Below are 6,031 nucleotides of genomic sequence, written 5' to 3'. Positions count from 1 at the left end.
CGATCATCCAAACAGGGATATTGTCCAAGATCATCAACTGCAACGATCAAAGCCAAACAAATTGTTAAAGTAATAGCCAATTTGAAATTAAAAAAGATTTAAGAGCAAAATAGTTCAAAACACATCACCCAATTAAAACCCTAATTGATAAATTAAAAAAACCGTAAATCGCAGCAGTAACTGACAGCCACGAGGAACATCGGTCACTTATCTTTAGTAGAGACTCCATACTTCTCCTGCAACTTAGCGAGCTCCTCTTCCTTCTTCTTTAGGTCAACCTTCCTGCTCATCTTAGTGGGTTGGTAATACTGCACGATAAGGTACCGATTCGCTACCTGGAAGCCGGTGAGACAATCGACAGCTCTCTTGGCGTCGTAGATATTGTCGTAAACAACGAAGGCCGTGCCTTTTGTGGCCTTGTCGCAACCGATTCGAATCTGACGAATACCACCTTTTTTGCAGTAGTTACCGAAGATATCGTACATCTCTTCGCTCGTTATGCTAAAAGGTATGTTACGAACGTAGAGCAGACGAGTCACCTCCGGTGGGAGCCTGATGTCTTCTGCCTTGAGTTCGCGAGGATGTGGCGGCATTGTCGTGGCTTCTCTTCTTCTTAATTCCTTAAGCCGGAGAACAAAACTTCTCTAAGAAAAAAGAAAAGTCTAGTCTGATTTCGATCGACGTGAGTATATTTATAGGGTTGGAATTGGAACAATTATGTAAAGGTGTGGTTGGTTATTATGGAAATAGAGTAAGCTTAACAAAAAAAAATACTGGCGACGAGATATATTGACGGTGTTATGTAAATCATTAACCGAAAGGAACCTACCAAACCGATAATTTGTGATTGGTTTAGTGTCCAATTATTGTGTTACCGGTTTGAGATTTGCTATCCAAGTATCCAACCACACATACACATGTGACTCGGGTTATTAATTATCTCTGTTCTTGTTAATTAACAAAATAGCCCTTCCTATTCGTATTGTTTATCAATCCATCCAATCAGATTCATAAAGGAGCTTTATTAGTCTATACGATACAAAATATTTTGACGATGATATTTTAGACCAATGTATTCTTGATCAGTGAGGATGTTTCGTCGATGTTCACAACTCACCGTTGAGGTCAGGAAGAAGCTGAATACACATTTTTTTCATAATTGTTTCTGAGTTTTCGATGCTAAAACCGGGGAGAAATCAAAATTTTCACACTTTAAAAAATATACGATTATGCTAAATCATAATCCAAGTAAACTCAAAGTTTAAATCTCATACATACTGTTAAATCAAGAATTCACACAATGAATTTGTTTAAATTGGGAACAAATTCACTTAAAATCTCTCTAGAAAGATTGGATTAAAGTTAGAAAATAAAGAGGGGGTTATGATCTCTTGAGGAAGAAGTTAGGGTTTCGCTCAAGAACAACTAAAAAGTAGGTTTTTGTATTAATTGCTTGATGCCTTACAAGGAGAGGACACCTCTCTATTTATATGAATGCATTGATTACAAGATAAGTCTATTTTCCTTAAATCTCGAATCTTCAAATATGATAAATTTCCTCTTCTGATGATCAAGTCGGGCTTAGGGGGCGGTCTCAGAAGTCGGTCAAGTGACTTCGTCGGGCTTCTGCTTATAGGCCCGTTTAGCTTACCCAAAAGGGGGTCCCCCGGTTCAGTTGATGTGCAAAATTACTCGGTTTAGGTCGGTATGTCGTTGGTGCTAAATCCCGCACCAAGAATTAGTCCCCCCCAGTTCGGTAGATTCGATTATCCATTCGAGTTTCCGAACTATAGGAAAAAATATTCGATCTAAACTTTGGAAAACTGAATTCCGAGCACGCGAACTGATGTGAGCGCGGGTCACGATCGTTTACTGAGTCGCTCAGGAAGGATCTAGAAAAGTTCAAAACGCAAAGCTTAAAGAAAAAGACAAAATAGGCCACGTCCTTAGGCTGGACGCGGGAACCACATCGTTGTGCGTCAGGACTCGTCGCCTCGTTAAAACCTTCTCCGGTAAACCTCATGGGAAAAACCCGAAGTAAGGAAAAAGAGTACGAGTTATGATCCTAACGTCTTTGGCGCCCTCGTCCTTGGGTAAGGACGAAGACCGTGTCCTCGCGGGTGATATGAGTGTCTGAGAGGTGTCCGGGTCCGGCGCGTGTCCGATCCCGTGCTCACATCATGCACCGTTACAGTTGCTAATCAAGGTTGAGACGTGTCGTAGATCATAATGACTTTTGTAAGTTGGTTGCTCTCTTCATTGCTGACCAGCTAGCTCGCAATTCCAGAAGAGGAAGCTCAGTCTTCGCAGGCTATTAGGTTTGTGATCTCCGAACTGAATGATGATTCAGATCGGGATGATAATTGACAACTGGATGACCTCAAGATGTCATTGTTGAAGATATAGATATTACACTTTCGTATCGACATGATAATTGACCACTTTGAGGAGAGCGAGATACTGGGCTCAGATTATTCCCCTTTTGCGGTTTCACGCGAGTCAAGTATGTGGCCAGGATGTCGAAAGATTTAAATAGAACGGAAGCTATTTGATGATGAACTGAAATCGAAGCTATCTGCAGCCAAGCTGAAACTGAAGTTGTATGATGACGAACTGAAACTGAATTATCTGAAGACAAGCTGAAGCTGAAGCTGCCTGAAGTTGACCTGAAAGTGAGGTGTCTGAGGACGACTTGAAAGTGAAGTTGTCCGAAGACGAACTGAAAAATTGTCTGAAGGACAAACTGAGAAGTTGTCTGAAGACGAAGTGAAAAGTTGTCTGAAGACGAACTGAAAAGTTTTTTGAAGGACAAACTGAGAAGTTTTCCGAAGACGAACTGAGAATTAATCTGAAGGATGAACTGAAACTCAAGTTGTCCGAAGACGAACTGAAAAGTTGTCATGGTTGGACAAATTTCTTTTGCAAGAAATAAAGTTTTCTCTAATCAGAATTTTACAAGGGGCGGGACGTCTCCCGGCTTACACCGAGTAATCCTTATTAGGTAATTCAACCCAAGCGCAAAGATGCGTTAGCGGAGGGCGAAGTACGGGACTTCGGCTTACCTCCTTTGCTCCAGTTCGGAAGTCGGACGGCGAAAAAAAGACTCTGGGTTCGGTTTTTAGTAGTAGTAGTTTTTTTTGTGTGTGTAACCGCAGCATTTAATGCTGACACGGTTTCGCAGCGCAATCTGATTGTCCTTGGCGAATGTGCTCTTACAATATGATTGGTGTAAAAAATATTGGGACTCAGCGGTTATTCCCCCCCCCCCCTTCACTATAAATAGGATGGGAAGGGGTATGTTGAGCATCTCACATCCAATTCATAGAAAAAACACAATATGCCAATAACAACCCGATCTGCGTGGTTGAAGTGTGCCCGAGAGCTAATCGCCGCTGGAGTCAGTTAGGAAATCTAAACTACTTCTTAGTGCCAGGTCGTCCTGAAACTCAAGTTGTCTGAAAGATGAGCTGAAACTCAAGTTGTCTGAAGGACAAACTGACAAGTTATCTGAAGACGAACTGAAACTCATCCGAAGACAAACTGAAGAGTTGTCTGAAAGACGAACTGAAAAGTTCTCTGAAGGACGAGCTGAACATGTCTGTTTAAAAGAATGTTCGTCCTTGACTTGCGAGCGTGGAGCCCGGATTTTTGCAGTAATGAGTTCGGAGTCGCAAACTAAGTTTATACGAAGCATGGCTCGGTTTTTTTTTCTTTTTTTTTTCTTTTTGCGAGGCATGGCTCGGTTTTTTTTTTTTTTCGGAACTAATGAGTTCGGATTTCCGATCTGATCAGATACGCCATCATGTTGAAGAGATCTCTCACAATAACGATTCATGCATAAAAAATCAAGAAATCCAAGGCATGTGGTATAGAGGATAGCAAATCAAATGCATATGATCAAGTGATAATGATCTCCAAGTTCATCCGTTTTGATGATTCTATATGGCATGAGTATATCTAGCGTGAGGTGATTTGAGTAAGTTAACACATATGAATGTATAGAAAACTTATCTTGATGAATGTGTCGGACAGAATGTGTCTGCTTCAGAAACACGGTGATATCTTTTGGTAGGAATAGTCAATTGACATGAAATTGGTCTTCTTAGAAAGATGAGCATCTGGGCTTCAATTTGACATGTCGCTCGTCTGGTTCTTTATAGAATGACTGGAAATTTCTTTCAAAGTCGTTTCTCTTAACATGTCGGATTTGTGATTTGGAGTTTTAACGGATTATCTCAGGTTTAGAGAAATCGATAAAAATTTCTGCAGACAGCTCGGATTGAGACGAGGTAGATCTCGTTAAAACGACAAGCCTCGGGGCTTCAGATTGATATGTAATACGGCGTCTGGTTTTTCCTATAACGCCAAAAAAGTGCCTTCAAAGTTTGATTTTCTTGAAAGATCAAATCAACGATTTAGGGTTTTGACAAATCACACCAGTTGAGGGAGATGTGTGATAATTTTCTTAATACAGCTTGGATTAAGGAGATCTTGGTCCCTTTAGAAACATAAGCGTCGGGGTTTCAGATGTATATGTAATACGACATCTGGTACTCCCTAGATTGATGGGAAACATCGTTAAAACTCGGAGGTGGGTTCCGCAATATAGAGTTCTGTCTGATTACACCAGTTGAATCAAATTGGTGATAAGTTTCTTGAGGCATATCGGGTAGAGGCGAAGTCGGTATTGTAAGAGATATGAGACCTGGGGCTTCAAACTATTCTGCAGATCAACTACAGATTCTATCCGGGTCGCTGGGTATATGGTCATGAAGTTGACGGTCTGACAATTGCGAACAAGCTGCATCTGTTCAAGCAAATTGGTTATAAGTTGAGATACAGAGCACCGGTTGAGGTGTGGTTGATCTTGTGTTAGGGGTAGGCCCGTAACCTAACAAAAAGCCCAGCCCATAAGAAGGCCCAAATAAACCTTAAGGAAGGGAAGAGGTATTTTGGTCTTTGTAATGGACGAACCGACACAGTTCCCTATAAAAGCGGGCGCACGGCGTTCGATCAAAAGGAGAAAAAAGGAGAGACAAGGCTTTTTACCCGTTGAAGGTTAAAAGCGAAGGATTCGAAGACTCGTCCATCTAACTCGTCCATTCTAACTCGTTCATTATTTGCTAACTCGTCTAAGTTGTATTGTAACCCGTCTTTTGTGCTCCTACACCGATTAATAGAAGAAAACTTCGACCATACTTTTACCGAACTTAAACATTCTAATTGTGACCGATTTAGACATCAACAATTTGGCGCGCCAGGTAAGGGGAGCCAAGTCGAAATCTTCTTCGAAAGTTTGAAGAACGGACCTACAACAACTAGACGAGATAACCATTGTTACTAAAGAAGGAAGTAAGGAAGCTGGTTCGTCGGATGGAATGACCACTCCAGCGGCGGATCAAGGGGAACAAACCACACTCCCAACTCCGGACGCCCCAAGAAAGGCTGCGGCGACAGAGAGCCCAGGGACGTTCGTCATTGCGACAAACTTAACCAGCCCGGCGACCGAAGAACCAACGCTGAATCCTGTGCAGCTCGCATTGCTCAGTAGCCAACCCGTTTCCAGTATAGACGAACTCTTTCGCAGGATATTGATGCGTCTCGACTAACAAGAAGAGCAAACTAATACTCGGTTAGACGCGCTGATTGCAGCACAAATCAACTCTCAGGACGAGATCAACCATCTCCACTCCACCATGCAAAATTTGGCAAGTTTCATCCCAGCCATGACGAAGCTAGAGACAAGTGTACGAGGAGGCCAACCAGAGCGCAATCCCGCCCCACGCATCGACGAGTGAGACAATGGTACAAAGGACGCCAAGCTGAAAGAAATTCGAGAGAAGATGCAAGAAATGGTAACAGTCTTCCATAGAGCATCAAGTAAAGCACCTGAAGTGGATCTCATGCTCGAAACAACGCAACGAACCCCGTTCTCTAGAAAACTCGCTACTACGGCGGTAAAACGTGCAGTCAAGCCAAGGTTGGGCTATTATGACGGCATGGTCGGTCCGCGAGACTTCTTGCTTACCTT

General features: G+C 42.3%; 1 pseudogene; it reads right to left on the bottom strand.

The window, feature by feature from the left end:
• LOC104767987 lies at window positions 274-593 on the bottom strand (annotated as a pseudogene).

Source organism: Camelina sativa, chromosome 19 (genome assembly GCF_000633955.1).
Source record: "Camelina sativa cultivar DH55 chromosome 19, Cs, whole genome shotgun sequence".
Taxonomy (NCBI): domain Eukaryota; kingdom Viridiplantae; phylum Streptophyta; class Magnoliopsida; order Brassicales; family Brassicaceae; genus Camelina; species Camelina sativa.
This window is presented reverse-complemented; position numbering and strand designations above follow the sequence as displayed.